We start from the raw sequence: 16,387 nt of genomic DNA on the forward strand, positions 1-16,387 counted from the left end.
ACGCAGAAAAACAGGTTTTCCTTCCGAGGCGCAGGGGCTAGATTTTGTGTTGGTGTCAATGCACGTTGCTCTGCAGAGGCAGCTGGTTTGTATCGGCCCCAGAACTGCCCCTTGTCTGCACCTCAGGTGCCTGCGTGGCTGCTGGGCGTTAGCTGCTGACCAGCCCAAGCCTCCGCCGTGCTGCTCTGGGCCTGTCCTGCCGCTGTAGAGCACACGTCAAACTGATGACAAAGGGAGAGGCATTAAGTGAAACATTCCTAGATTTTCTGGGAGGTAAATGCAGGGAGCTGTTGCTTTTGCCACTGAGTGGCTTGTTATTTAAAGGCTAATATGTGCTGGTTACACCCAAGCCTCTTTGCTTCCTGGCATTAGCTCCGGGCCTGTGTTTAAACCATATCTATTTGACATACCTATCCAGTGCTTCTAGCTCAGCTGCTAAAAGTCTTTTAATTCCTGCCATGATCCTACAGCAGGAGTTTTTCCTTTTTCCATGTCTGGTACCTTTGTGTTTGCAACAGGATTGGAGCATCATTGCCTCCCAGCATCAGCCTCCGCTCCCAGGTCTCAAGGCTGTTCTCAGGAAGCCGCTTCCCATACGCAGCACACTTTTTTTTGTCATTTCCCTGTACTTGGGGGGCAGTTTGGTTATATTTGTTCCCTTCTGTACTGCCAAAGTGCTTCGCCGTCAGCTCAGGCATCAAGGCATGGACCAGCCGGCATGGATCAGGCAGGCAGTCTGCTTTGCAGAGGCCTCCCTGACCAAGATGACCACTCGACCAGCATCCTCCCTTGTAAGCCAGGGGCAGAGCAAGACCTCTTCTGGGGTGGAACAGGACAGCTAGAGCAGGGAGATGTCAGCACTGAGACAGCCTGGTTATACAGAAAGGTTTCTTTCTGACATGCTTTGCAGGACACCTCTGACATCCTCTTGCCCAGAGCGCTGGAAAAGAGGAACAGTCAGTTGTTTTCTTTGGATACTCTTACCTGGGGCTCAGTAGCAAAGCATGCATATTTGGGTATGGTCTGCTCTAGCCCTGCTCATTCCCACTTGTGGCATGCCAGCGCTGCAAAGAGTAACGTCAGCTCTCTCTTTCTGCTGCTTGGTTACAGTTGTACAGCTGGGACCCACAACGGGGTCCAGGACGGGACCAGTTCCAATCCCAGTCGGGCTGTTCGTACCATTTCAGACTGTGGGCTGGGTCAAATGCCATTTGGTTTGGGGATTTGCATTGTTTAACCCAGGCGATGCAGTCCTGTGTTTAGTAGTGCGTCCTCCCATATCAGATAAACCCCAGTTGGAACACACTAAAACCAGAATAGCTGAAGGCTAAAGTGGCCAAAGGGCCGGGGGCTGTGCGGGGAAAACTCTCCTATCTGATGGTGAGATGATAGGATAAATCAAGTAAAAGCAACTTCTCTTTCTCTTCCTAGCTTGAGCTCCAGTAAGAAACAGATGGTCAGGTGAGGACAGAGAATATTAAATTATTTTTAAGTATGAAATCATATGATATATGTGGCACAGTGAAATAGAGAAGGAGTGGCATTTTAGTATTCTCCAGGTCCTGAGAGTATGAAGATTACTAGTGATATATACCATATATATCAAGCTTCTCAAGCACTGTGATTGTCTGCATAGAATAGCAAATCTGCTTACTGTACAACTGGATTTCAGCCTAATTCTTCCCTTGTGAATAATACCAGCCGCTGAGGAGAGACCCTGCCAGATAATTACGCAAATGACATTATCCTTAAAATAGTGACATCCAGTAGTTATTGTCAATCATTCGGCAGCAAAACTGTCTGTGCATAATGTAATGCCACTGTGCTTACAGCTTGTCCTGTGCCCCCGCCCCAGCCTACTGCCTGTCACAGGGCAGGAGTAATCGATCCCTCTGGGTTTTGGCACTCTTCAAGTGCTGCCGTAATTCATGATAGAAACTGGAGGAGTAATTGAAAAGCTCCTTGAACAACTGCACGGGCTTTGATCTCGCTGAGAAACTGGTTGAACCATGGAGTCAGGTAGCTTCAGCTGTGTGGGGCAGATTTGCACGGGGATGACTTGGTTTTTTAAAATTAGTCGGGGTGACTCCGTTCTGGAAGATGTAAGAGGAGAGAGCTGCTGGCTGCGGCTGTGCTGACCTGAGATTGCTTCTGTCAGGTCACGAACACCGGGCTCCAGGAAGGAGTCTGCAGGATGGAAGGAGATACTCAGAAGGGAATCAGTGCACTTGTGTAAGAAAGTTTGGAGATTTTATGATCAGAATGTGCGTGCTTGCTTAGGAAGCTGGGAGCAGGGGAGAGAGACACCGGGAGAAGCCTGACCAGAAAGTGTTTGCCACAAGCTGTTCAATGTGCCTCTTATTTCTGGATTCCTAGGGTCAATGGAGTAAGCAAGTTGCCTAGAATACCCTGGGTCATTTTTTTTTCTTCTGGGCTAAACTTAAACATAATAATACTGTATTTTTCCTTGGGCCCTTCAAGATTAAGCAGTTCAGGAGAGAGTCTTCGTTTACCAACACAAAGTCAAGTTGCTTTTGCCACGAGTGCTGCCAAAAGCTGGGTCTTCTCTCCTTCGAAATGCCAGAGAGGCTTGAGAGCCAGCACTGAAAGTTCATCAGGAAGTAGCTGAAATTTGTCACTTTGGCCTGGGGTGACAATGCTGGTAATAGCTAAAATCAGGTGTTTGTTGATTCCTTTTCCGGCTACACATACGCAGTTTGAAATAGCCATAGTGCAGTGTTTCTGCAGTTGCTACTGTGAGTCCATGAGAATGGGGTTCCTGAGGCAGATGGTGTATTTTGGTTATATGTGACTTTTTAACATGAAAACCAGGCTTACTGCTGGATTGGTGCTCTTATAGGACGGTTTTCATGACATAACTGAAATTTTCAGTAAGTTTCTTCTCACTTTGAGGAAAGTCTGCTTTCTGCTACTAAGCCCTGGCCAGAATAGAAGTCACATAAATGTGCGTGTGTGTATTTGGGGTTTTCTGAAAGAGAGGTTTCAGTTTCACAGATTTTTTTTTTTCCTTTTTATTTTTCATTTGCAACACTGCAAAGGAGAGATGGCTTTCTGGCCTTGTCAAGGAAACATCTCTGTCTTGCCCTAAGCTGAGGTTTAGCTGTCAACTCCTCAGTGCCTATTTATAGTTGCTTCCTGAAAAAAATAGACAAGTACAGTGTGGTTCCTTATCCCATCATACAGGGGGTTGGAGTAGAATGAATCCAGGCACGAAAGCAAGCTTTTCAACATGTCAAATCATAGTATATTACGCACCCCACAGAGGAGCAGGACAAAGACATATTTGGGATCAGCTCCTGCTGTATGTTGCCAGGAAAAGGTTAGGTGATAATCAAAGCTATTGTAGATAAAATCTTTGCTCACAGGGCAGTATTCTTGCACTGCTGCTTTCTTTAAGCTCCCTTCTAAAGGAAAATAGTATGCTGGGTCCTGCTGCAGGTAGGTAGGTTGGTTTGTGATTTTTATCTAAAGACTGTATGTGCTATTTTTCTTGAGGCAGCTCTTCCCGACTTTCACTTTCCAGTTCAGCAGTTCCCAGGGTAGGGGAAGCATATTTTGGCTTCCGTGCGTGCCAGAAACAAAACAAAACAGCATGCACATCTGAGCAGTATTAGATTGCACAGTGGCTTACTCAATGCAAGTGAGCTAGTCCACTCATAGTCTTCTAAAAAGCAAAGAAATAGTAAATGATTGTAAGGGTTTATTTTAAAAGCAGGACTTTTCCTTCCATGTAGCATTACTGTAAGAATGGCTGGTCTGCCCTGCCGCCCTCAAATTCAAACCTTTGCATAGGTTGGTGTACAGCTTTGCTGGTGGTCCACTTGCCAGGGTCACCTACATGGTGTCCCTCAATAGAAGCATCATACCTGCATATTGAGGGCAAATGCAAATGTTTTCTTAAACTTGGTTGTTGTAAGGGGTTTTTTGGAGGAGGGGGCTTAGGGGTTTGCCCTGCAGACTTCTTCAATTTCAGAAGGATAACAGCCTTTTTACAGGCAACATAGAGCAATCAACCCAACCTAGTGGCATGGTCTTGATTTTTATGACAAACCTTCTTTCTCTCCCTCTGCAAATGTGTCTCACTCGGGGGATGTACGGGTGATGAGATGGTCACTTTTCAGAGCATGTCTCTACTACCTGCAGAGGTGATACAGCATGCAGTGCATGGTGACATGCCTGAACTGGCCTTGGGTTAGCTATATCTGGAAGCAGAGGCAGTGTCACCTTTGCACCCTGCACTTCAATGCTGGTTTTGCCAGCCCTGGGTATGGAATTGCATAGTAGAGAGAGATACATGACCCAGCCCACTGCTTGGTGCAGCACAGTGGCAGATATCGTTAAGGGTATCAGTGGCATAGCATGTAGGTAATGTAGCTGATCTCTTGATCAAAGAGGAGCTAAAAGGCTGGGCTTGAGAGCTTGGGAGAAGGACTGGTTGTTGGCTGGCTGAAGAATCTTGGTTTTATCCTGAGGGCTAATGCTAGGTAGCTTATTCCACTGTCTTTGTGTCTGTATTGATATTTCTAATGCAGCTGGCCCTTCCGGAGATCTCGGGGTCTGCTTGTGCTCTGCTATGCCTCTGAATGTGGGATGGTGTGCATAGAGTCCCTGTGCTCTGATGTGACACCAGCCACTGAGATAAAAGGCAGCAAACCATTAAGTAGGTCCCGTGACTTGGTGACTTGGCTGTGTTCAATAGGATGCATGGTCCCTTGAGAAGACAAAAGATAATTATGCAATTATCCAGATAAGAACATGGTATTACCTTGGGGCTGAACACTAGCTCTTGGGGAAAATATGATGGGCTCATTAACAGCAAGTGTTTACTTTTCTGTGCGTTATCTGAAAGCATCACCTTTGTATGTGTGCTGCTCCTTATGACAGGGAAAAGCTCCGTCTCCTCTGGGATCTGGGAAGGTAGCTGGATACTGGCCAGGTCTCTGAAATCATCTTTCCTTAGTGTAGGAGACTCATCAGCTCTGCAGCTGTATGTCTCATGACTGTTAGCTTTTATAGGGAATGAGTTTTTTGCAACAGGTTAATTCCCTGCCAATTCAAACAATAAGCCTGTGACACTTGGAGGAGGGTTTACATAAGCCTTTTACAGAGACCAGTTTTGCTGGAAAGACTCTTATTAACTGAACCAACACTAAAGCTTCTTTCAGCAAAATCAATTAAAAATTACATGCTGAAAACAGGAGCTGAATGCCTTTCCTAATTACATAGAGCCACTGTTAACAAAGCAACTCTTCCTAGTGTGCTGTTTGCTTTTTCCATGGGTCAAGACATTGTAGACATGGGATTGCTCATGTTCTCTCTGTGTTGTTTTTTGGGTTGGTTTGTTTTTTTTTTTGGCAACTGGTGATTTTGTTTATTCTCATCTCATGCCCTTTTTCACATCTGGAGCCAGATCTTGTTTACCCTGAGGTCAAGGGGCTTTCACCAGGGAGGTAAATTAGCAGTTGAACTGGATCTGTGACTGATAGGAGCAGTGCCCTGCAAGGCAAACTGGCTGGCTGGGGGGCTATCCAGGGATTACCATTGGTTTGCTTAGGTGCTATGCATAGCTTTGTTTTCTTAGCAAATGAAGATAAATCTTCTGTTTAATGAGGTGTTTTTAAGCTTTTCTGAAAGTTTTTGCTTGAATGTGCTACAGTAGATGCATCTGTAGGTAGTCTTTGCCTCCTTCTTCCCCGCTCTGGTTTGGCTGCACGCAGGTAGAGGCATATTGTTTGCATCCGAGAGGATCGGGTGGGAAACGGCTCAGCCAGTGCCAAAACCGGTGTGAGTCTCTACTCTGTGGAACACCATAACCTCAGCTGTGGGATCTGGTCCCTATCGCTTCGAGACCTCGACTCAGGAGAGCTCCTAGACTCGGCGCTTTCCTGGATTGGGGCCCTGAAGACAAAAGTAGATATATATAAGCAAGACAACATGAAGGATGCGCTATGTCATGAAAACAGCGGAAAGAAAATATAAGCTGATTTTATGGTGAACAAGTGAAGCAAATCAGCTAAAAGCTGCAAATTGGCACAGAATAGCATTCCAACAGCCCCGTCCCTACAACTGCTTAGTGCAGAAGAGAAATCTTCGTGCTGGAAGCGTTGTCTCTGGAAGCGCTTCATTCAGCTTTAGAAAATATAAAGGAATGTCTCTTAGGGTCAGGAGTGTAGTAATGTCTGTGGCTGTCTTATCTGACAGTCAGCAGCTCGTGTAGACTGATTTGTGCTTCTAGACAGTGCCTCTTCCACATTGCTTTCCACTCAAATGTGGTTGTTGCATGCTTGCAAGCTGGGCTCTTTTACAGCCTCTGGCAATGCAGTGTTTAAAGTGTTGTTTCTCTGCACTTGATCAAATGGAAAGTGCAGAGAAAAAAAACCCAGCCTCTCACGTTTCCATGTCATGTTTAATCAGTCACTGTGCGGGACAGTTTAGTCCTGATTTACAGTTATGCTTACGAAGAGCAGTCCTGTTTTGAGATCCACTTATCAGATCTCTGTGCCCCATTGACTCCACTGTATATAGTCTGTGAACTTTAATGCAACTTTCCACATGACTAAGGACTACTGAATAGCCTACAGAAGTTATTGGCTCTGCTAGTGTCTACTTTTCCTTTATGGTTATTTAAAGGGATTGATTTGAAACCTGCAAACCCTGCACATAATGAGTTTGTATAAATCATTAAAAACCAGAGCTTGAAGGGGCCTCAGGAGTTTGTCTAGTTCATCCACCTGCCCCAAGGCTGGAGAACCTTAACCTAAATGCAAGTCCCTCGTTCTTCACTCTTCTTCTCCTTTGGTGGAGTTGTTACATTTGCATGTAATAACTTGTGTACTACAGTCTTACAGGCATGGAGTCTCATTTACTGAATGTTTGAAATAATAACTCGGTGTTAGTTGGGAATTCTGGTACTGGTGCAATAAAAATAAGCAATACTGCTCATCCATGGAGGGGATAAGTGATTAGATGTGACTTGTTTTCTGTCATTCTTTTTGTGACTAATACATCCTTATGAAGGCATTTCACAATTCAAAAGCATGCAGATGCAATTTAAGAAATAGCTACGTGTAATGATTACAGCCAAATCCTTAAAGAAAGGAGCCCAGAATTAGACTCAATCTTTAAGTCCCAGAGCACCTGGGAATTAGAACTTCTGAAACTAAGAAACAGTCTTTTCTACAAAAAGACCGTTTTTCTGCCTTCCCTGCCCTCTTCATTCTTTTTTTAAGGTGTGAAGGTCATGAGAAGGAGAAAAAATAAAAATTGAAGTAAATTTTAAGATGTTATATAAAATCTGTTCTTAAAAACTGCCCCGAAATATTATTACTACCTTTTTAGCCAGAACTGCTTATCTGACTTCTTATGTGTTCCCTGATATCAAGGGCATTCAGGCCTATGATTTTAAGGACCTGATTTTGAAAACTTTGCTCTGAGATCTCCAGAATTGCCCAGCATTAATCCAATCATTTTGTTGATTTTTGTACCCACCTCAAACCGAGGAAGCTTTCAATATTAATGTCAGAGAATATGACCCCTGAGTTAGCATTAGGGAGGCTGATATATATAGCTGAGGAAAAGGTCTCTGTCAACCTTAATAAATGCTTTGTACAGTTTTTTAAAACAAAGATTATGCCAACAAAATGCTGTTGCATTTGCTCCTTCTGACTTGCTGAAATGGAAGATTTCTTGCACCATGATGTGTTGTAGTGGGTGAAGCTACTATATATGTAAGGGAGACAATGAGAAAATCTGTACTGTTGACATACTTGGCCTGCAGCAACTGCCATAGCTATCCAGGGAGAATGTGACTTACTCTTTTAGCTGTAGCAAGATCAGTGCCTGACGTTTCCTTGGTCAGTAATCCCAATGCTTAGATTTTGTTCGTTATGCCAGTGAGCATGCAGGTACTCTGGTTTTATGCAAACCGAGGAATTTTGTAAGGTCACCCAGCAACTTCTAGTATCAGTGTTGCAATTGTACCACCTTATCTTTAGATTCTAGTTCAGAGTCATCAGCTGCCTGTAATGATACAGAAAGAAACTAAAAATAATAAGGCAGTAGAAAATTTCAACTATTACATGGCAACACGGCAGTAATAGTTGTCTATTTTACAATTCAAAATTTCTGTGGGAGAAAACGTCATCATCTGCCAGCGGTACCCTGGGCAGGACGCCGGGCACGGCTTTGCTTCTGCCCTCTGCGCGCCAGCCGAGCTGGTGCCAGGGCTTGTGGTTAGCTGCTGGTGCGGGCTAGGATGCCCATTGCAAAGCCTATTCCCATGGAGCAAGGAGAAAGCATTACTCATCATTTGGCCTCTGAGTCATAACACCTTTGCTGTTAATAGGATCGAGAACCTCCCATTTTATGAGGCTGTGCCTAAAGGCACAATTTAGTCTTGGAATTGTATTACCCGATTATTATACCACTAAAGCAGGTGGCGGTATTCCAGCTGACAACAATGGAAATGGGAGCAAGCCTTCAAGTCTCAACCATGTACAAGGTGCGATATATTCAAAATGACAGAGATCCTCCACGCTCTGAGCTGATTTCTTCTGAATTGATTAAAGTTTCACAAGCATGATTTATTATTAACATCTAGAGCCGCTTTCACAAATCTCTCAGCAGCATAGTAGAGGAGTGCTCCTGAATAGGGAAGATTACTTGCAGCTAGAAGAGGTTATTTACTAGTTAAGTGTCTGATCCAGGCATGCTGCCGTGGCAAAGTCCATCCAATAAGGATGTGAACGTTTGCATCTGAACCACTTCTGATCTACGCATTTTCGGGGAAGGCAGCAGTGTCATAGTGCCTTGCCAAAGCGGGTCATGACCTTTTTGTTTATTGTGTTGGAAAAGGAAGGGGGCTGGAAGAGGGGAGGGGGCGGAAATTAGGAAAAGCAGGGTTAGCTGTGCACGGTAGCAGGGGGAAATTCCATGTGCAAACCTGTATGGTGGGAGGGGCGGTAGGAAGCGATCCCTTCAAACTCTTCATGGGCTTTCAAGTAAGCCTGCGTGTGCCGTTGTAGCGAGGCTGCAGCACGTTTCAGCGTGCAGGCTCTGTGGTACCCGTGTTCGAGGCTGAGCTGGTGTGTGACATTTAGCAAGCGGGCTTTGGGTTTTCTCCTCCCTTCTCTGGATCTGGTTACGTTCCTTTTGACATTCACCTGAGTATGAAAATGTAGCAAGGTCCTGTGTCCTTTTTGACTTGTGCCTAAAAGCTGAATTAGAGTACTTCGTATTTCTGCTTGTCAGTATGTCTTGACCTTAAGTTGAGGAATTATATGCTTCTCTATGTTTTGGGGATTTTGACACAATCTTATCGACTTAATTTAGCTTTTGCCATTGCCTGCACCTTCTCTTAAGTTTTCCCTCTTCTTTTATAACCATTCTTCCTAGCTGGAGCTCCCTATTTCAGTACTTCTCATATAACTAATTTGAAATCTCGTGCCCAAACAGCAGCTTTACAGCCAGAATTTCTACCTTCAGCCACTGTTGAATACAGAAGGGAGCAGAAATCTTGGCAGCTGGCTGCTGCTTCTTGCTTCTTTGCCCAGCCTTGATAAATGAGAAAGCCAAGGAGCTGTTCTGACTTTTGCCAGCTGGCTAAGCTCCCAAAGAGACAGCCCACCCACTGCAAAGGTCAGAGCGTGGCGCTGCCCGGCTGCTCTACCCTTGCATCGGCACGGAGCATGGAGCAAGAGCTGGTCCTGCCAGTCCTGCTGGGGTCTCTTTGGGGCCAGGGCCAATCCCTGTGGGAGCGTTGCAGCTCTCAGTCTCCTTTGTGTTGTTTGGGATGCAGCAAGTCAGCGAAGATTCAGCCAGTCCAATTCACACCTTGAACTGCAGAGTTAATTTCAAAGCTGTGATGGCTGATCGATGGCAGCCAATCTGCTGGTGGTAGGTTTGAGATGAGACTAGTGTAACATACCTGAATTTTTTTCCCTATCCCTGCACAAAGAGAAAATGCCCAAATAAGCCTTTATTGCACCATAGCTGTTAAGTCACAGCTTTTATCTCTGACTGAGCCACTTGAAACATACTTTCCTGTCTGCTTTCAGAAAGGCAATAGTAACCTGTGCTGCTTGTTGGAAATCATGATGTTTTGGAAAGGTGTAAGAGCAAAGTGAGACTGACTTTCAAACTTCTAAAGCCACAAGGCGTCTGCAGCTCGAGTGGGCTGAAGTCTGATTCATGAGTGGAGAGTCTCTGTGATGCGTGTCCCCCTACGCTATTTTGATCTAGCAAAATTGCCCTGCTCTACTCAAATTGGTGACTACCCTGACAGGGATAGCCCCAGGGGGAAAGACATTTTGTGTAATAAAATTAATGGAGAACTGTCTTGCAGCCTGCCCTGTTTACTGCACCTCATCATCTTTAGTCACAGCTGCCTTTGGGGTCCTTCAGGACTGATGGCTTTCCCCAAGCCACAGGGCAGTCAGGAGAAGTTTCTGCCAGAGCTGTTGGATGCTGCTTCCCAGCATCAGCTGGTGGCATCTCTTGGTCCCCGCTGGCCAGGAAGCAAGACAACAAATTCCAACTATTGCCATGAACCAGTAAGCTGACATTGGCCTGGGGACATGTGAAAGGGACGGGATGTCAAATGACTGTTTCTGGAGGCCTAGCTGTTGCCTCTGCATGAGTTAAATGTGGCATGGAGTATGAAGTAGCTCCATGTTCTGTCATGTCTAAGACAGGTTAATTGAAGTCGCTGTTAGACCGACGGAGAGTCTTCCCTACTTTCTCTTCACTTTCTTCCAAGCAGACTCATGCTGAAATTCTCCACCTCTTCTCCAGGGAAGCTCCTACTATTTCCAAGTCTTTGCTCTGCTTGTGGAGACCTTGCTGTGGTTTGGGGTGGTTCAAGCTGTTCTCCTGTTCCCTGGGGGCCGTGTCCAGTTAGAAGATGGCTGTCCCTCAATAGATTTGGCTTACAGATGTGAGCACGTAATTCCCATATGATCCTGATCCCTAATTCCTGAAGGCCATACTGAGTATGCAAGGATGCCTGTAGCCACTGTGTGTAACAGGCATCGCTCGCTCACTCGCTCGCAGGCTTTTTCTTGGCCTGTGTTTGCAGGGCCATTCGCAGCATTGGCCAAGTGAATGGCTGTGTCCCAGGCACTGTTATGTAAGGGAGGCTTTCAACATTAATTACATGTCTTGGCTTTAGGTGTCATTCTGTCTCTCCGGACACCAGAAGTAGTCTCGGAAGATTCAGTGTGGCTTCTGCAAACAAAACAAACAAACTTCATGTACAGGCTTTGGGCTCTACTGCTTTCTCCTGGAGCATCCGCTCTTTTAGGATGTTTTCCCTTTGTTTCTCTGCCACTGAGAAGGGACAGCAGTTTTTCTGGAGACGCTGCTGAGCATAGCTAACATGCTGAAGTATTTGAGCTGCGGGAAGGCTGGCACTTCTAGTCAGACAGATTAAAGAGGAAAATTTAACGTTTCCCTTTGCTCTCAGCCACCTTCTTCATTCTGATGAACCGGAGGAAGGAGAGACGGACGGACGGATGGATGGACGGGTGCAATGCCCTGTTGCCAGCGGGGCTGCCGAGGTTGTCTGGGGCAGAAGTGTGTGCTGGGCGAGGGATGTCTGTGTGGGTCATGTTCTCACCCTAATGGCTTTCCTCCCCCCATCCTCCTGCAACTGAAGTCATTAATGCTCGTTAAGCCAGGATGGAAACAAACCCAAACAACAACAGTCTACAAAATAATTCGGTCACTCCAGACTGGTTTGTTTTTTTTCTTTCTTCTTCTCCAGTGAAGCAATTAGTCTCTTGTCATCCCGTTTTTAGCCAGACTGGAAACAATTGGCCGGACAATAGCGATTCCCATCCTGACAGGGCAGTCACCGGATCCGCTCCGTGATGGGAAAGGTGAGGCACCTTCCCTTGCCTGTCTCTGGGGGAAGAATTTTCCTAAAGAAATTCCTGTGGGGCTCGCTGAAAGCCGTGCTTTTGCGCAGCCCTTCCCGGTGAGTCACAGCTTCTGGCTGCTCCGAGAGCCCTCTGTACTGTTGCGTTTTCCCTCAACCCGCTGCAGGGTTAACCCTTCTGTGGTTTCACCCAGGCACTCTCATGCGTATATGACCCATCCCACTCACCGGCTGATGATGTAGATTGTGGGTGCCAGAAAGTCATGAAGTAATCTGCGGTTTATACCAACAACAGGCCAATATAGGACTCACACGGAGAGGGGGGAGATTTTTCCAGTCTTGCTCATCTGAGCGGTGCTCGATCCGAGGAACGGTTCAGCCTGTGTAAGGGGACAGCGCTGCGGAGCAGGGGACTGCGTGATGCGAGCAAACGCATTGGAGTTTGGCAAAAAGCAGGGGGTGCAACAGGGAGGACGGGGGGCAGCTGAAGTCCCGTGGTAGCACCGCAGAGAGCCACAATGCAGCTTGGCCAGAGCAACCTGGGGCTCAGTTCCTATAACTGAGCAACCTCAATTCCTATAACTGCTTGCAACATGAGTAACGCGAAGTGCTGTCCTCTGCCGAGGGCGAAGCCTGCAGCTGTGCCACGCACAGGGCCTTCCTCTGGCTGCTGAGGTTGGTTGTAGCATGTGGGGAAGCGCTGGATTCTCCCACCATCGCTGCATCTCCCTGCAGGGCACCATGCCTACCCGGCACACAGCACCCTTGCTGCCCCAAAAAGCACAGATGGGACAGGGCATGGAAGGGCAGGTTCAGGCAGGAAAGCTATGTGGCCATGCTCCTGAAGGAGAAGGTTTGAATCACCAGAAAGTGGGATCTTGCCGTCTTTAGCTTCTAAAAAGCAGCCCTGGTGGCACCTGAGCGGCTGGCCAGTGCTAAACCCAAACACTTTCCTTTAAAGACGCAGGAAGAAGCTAAGCCTGAATCCACGTTCTGTCTCATTTCTGCACATGAGGTAAAAGCCACAGGGTTGCTAGTCAGATGCCAGAAAAAGCTCCAGCTGCCCAGGGCAACCGAGGACAAAGGGGAGCTCTGCTTGCTCGGCTGCTGGGTTTAACAGCAAGTCACCGCGTGTTTGAGTAATGCGTCACTAGTGCCAGAGCTCTGACGTCTGTGGTATGAAGGTGCCGTGTGGGCACCAGAGCCGTCGGGCTGTGGAGCACTTCACCTTGAGATAGAAAGCTGGGGTGAAGAAGCACTTGGTGAAGAAATCTGCCATACAGGCTTGTCTGGGGATGCGCAGTGGAAAGTGTTTCTGCCCTGATCCCTGAAGCTTGGATTAGCTCTGGGGCAGAGCCTGCTGCATCCCAACATCATACTGGGTGACAGCGGCACCCACTCCCTGTCTGGGCAGAGCTGCTCTGGGAGTATGCTTTGGTTGCTGGGGGGGAATGAAAGGCTGTTGATAAGGGTTGTCTTCTTGTTGGGCGTTTCCTTTTTTGAGTCATTCCAGCCATGGTGAAGGTTGCCAGTGGTGCCAGGAGTGACAGCAAGTGCTTGGTCTGGGGGCAGAGAACCATGCCCAAGGGTTGAGTTCCAGGTAGGAGTGGTGGCTGTGGAGACATAAGCATGCACGATAGAAACGCAGAGATTCAAAACCAGTAGTACAAAATTAAGGAATTAACTGGAGAGGAAGCAAGCTGGGTTTGCGTTCGTATCACTGTGGTGCTTCCCAAGTCACCGCAGGGACAATGTGGGGTGAGAAGTGAAAGAAACCCTATATTTAAAAGTTGATTCCCAATGCACGTGGACATAATCTTGATGTGAAAGTGGCTGCTATATCATGGTGTGGTTGCTTTCCTGTTACAGTCTAGCACGAGAATGCCGCAGCACCTGCACCACCATCCTCCACGCAGCCTTCTCTGCTCTCGCAACCCTACCGTGAAATCTTTTCTCATGCAAAATCATGAAGAGGTTTGCAGACCATTTGTAAAGCAAAGCACTGTGAAGTCTGCTTGAGAACAGAAATGGGGGACAGGTAAACCACATGTGTGTGGTGTCCCCAAAGTGCAGAGAGGACACAGGTCATCTATTGCTCCTTGTCTGCATAACCTGTCTAGAACAGTTCCAGGAATTCATTAGCTTTAATGTATCTTTTGTGGGTGACGCATTTCAGCATGTTAAAACTAAAATAATTCACTTTTTGTTCCTTTTTCTCAGGGCAGTAAAGTGTTGTTCTGCTTCCCCTGGGCCCCTATGGTCTTCCATTAGTTCTCCATCAATTATTTATTCATGGGGAGAGTATCTGAAAACAGCAGTCCAGTCTAAGAGTAGCGGCACTTGACTGTGTAGATGAGTTTGAAGTGCTTGATGACTGAACCCACTGGATTTGTCAATAACGTTAACAACTGCTTTCCTGCCACAAAATAAAAATATAGCCTTGTAGGTGGAGTATGCTAAACTTTGATGAGGACGTGAGCTAAAAACCAACGCGTTTTACATGTCATCTGAGCATACCTTTAGCAAGCGCAGACAAGGAGTTTTTTGAAAAACATCTTTCCTTCAAGTTGACTAACTTGTATTGTGATAGAAAATGTGTATTGTTGTGCAATTCTGGCCTGTGTAAACATGGGAGGTTTAGATACAAAATCTTTAATTCTTTGTTTTGATCTGGTGTGGTGTCATCACATCTCTCAGCAAAGATCTCTGTCTGGTTTGCCTGTTGTTTCTTGTCTCCCTAGATTAAAAATAAGTTTCAGTGAGGATTGTGGTGTCTTCTTCCTGCAGAAAGGGATTTATAATCAAGTGATTTATACTTAAGGATATAGTCAAGGCCTGTGTAAGCGAGAGGGACCCGACAGCTTCAGATCTTCCCCAGTCAAAATAGTCAAATCTGAGAGTCCTGTAGTCTGTGGTGTTGGCCTGAAAAAGGGCGAGTTAAGAACAGTTGTCGCAGCTGCCTTCCAGTAAGCAAGGTGTCCTGGTGCTGGAAAGAAGGGTGAACGCACAGAGTCATGGCATGAATTGACACTGAATCAGCCAACTGAAAGGCACATGCTACTCATAGGTAACACCCCCAAATTTCCATCTTAGCTGGAGCTTGCTGCACGCTGAAGTTAGTCATTATGCTCATTCCTGTCCTTAAAATGCCCCTTTGCTTCCCTTACACAAACTTCCCCATTCCGTCCCTGGAGTTGATACTCTCTGTATTGGGTGATGAAAGGAGAGGGCGCTGATTCTTCATGTTGCAAGGATGTGACTGTTAGGTGCCCATGGAGGGGCTGGCTTGTTTACCGGGGGAAGGACTGTAATATTTGGGCTCGAAAGCAGTCTTTCAGTGTGGTGCTACAGAAAGCTGAGTCATGCCAGGACGTGTATTCCCAGAGACACACGCTACCACTGGGTATCCTTCTCCGTGGTCCAAAGTGCTCTACTGCAGACTGGGGTGATGCCAGTTGGGTTGCAGTGAATCTCATGCAGGGACTTGACAGGTCTGTGAGCTGAAAACTCAAGAGGTGAGCAGTATAACCGGAGACCTTCCTCATTAGTCCCATTTCTATGCTTTTTCTAGATGGGGTCAGTTAAGACAGGGCTTATTTTCATTTTCTAATTCATTTGTTTCGTATATTACAGGAACAAAGGAGTGGCAGCTTTCCGCGCATGGTAGCCATGTCAGCTGAGCATTGATTGACTCCTGCTCTAAGTTACTTGTGCTTTGCTTGCAATTGGGCAACTAGCTAAGGCACCTAATCTGGGAACTTAGATAGCCTTGCCAGCTGGTGAGTCACATTTTAGAGGGGCTGAACTGCCTTGGGAAAGCACCTGTCTACCTCTGCTAGCTGGAGAGGGAGCCCTGACCAAAGAGACTCATGGATTAAATACCTGACGTGACACAGGGACAATATGGCCAGCATTGTTCACAGGCAGTTTGGGGTCTGTTTGCTGCCCATATGGCTTTTGGGGTGGCACACAGGATCTGTTCTGTCCCTGTTGGCCTGGCACAGAGCTCCGTGTCGCTGGTTCCTGCGCACAGGCGGCTTGGGAGGAGTCCCCAGAAGTGGGAGTGGGATTGCAGAGAGCTCGGCATGCCCAGCCAGGAATTTCACCTGGCTCTACCCTGCTTATCCAGGATACTGGGGCTTCACAAAGCCCTCAGTGAATCACCTGTAATGAGTGAATAGCAACAGTAATCCACATGAAATGAGAAACTAAATCTTGGGATAATGACCCATTTGCTAGGCTCCTACAAATACCTCTTCCATCTGATTTCACTGCTGCTATTTAAGTGATTGTTGTGGTGAGAAGCAGAGAGATCAGAGCAGTCAGGAAAGCACTTTGTTTGCCCGCAGGTTTGCCTGATTGGAAAAAAGAGAATCAGTGATATCAGTGATGGTCTCAGTTTTTTTAAGAAACAACTCTCAAGACTGGATCTCCTAGGAAATCCTCCTAGCATCTCCTAGGAAATATATTTAAACTGTATTCCAAGGGGGG

At 46.5% G+C, this 16,387-nt stretch overlaps 1 protein-coding gene across 1 annotated transcript in view; it reads left to right on the forward strand.

Moving 5' to 3' along the window:
* PRKCH (protein kinase C eta) overlaps window positions 1–16,387 on the forward strand; it is a 119,295-nt gene that overhangs the window by 73,067 nt on the left and 29,841 nt on the right. The window lies entirely within an intron of this gene.

Source organism: Pelecanus crispus, chromosome 6 (genome assembly GCF_030463565.1).
Source record: "Pelecanus crispus isolate bPelCri1 chromosome 6, bPelCri1.pri, whole genome shotgun sequence".
NCBI classification, from domain to species: domain Eukaryota; kingdom Metazoa; phylum Chordata; class Aves; order Pelecaniformes; family Pelecanidae; genus Pelecanus; species Pelecanus crispus.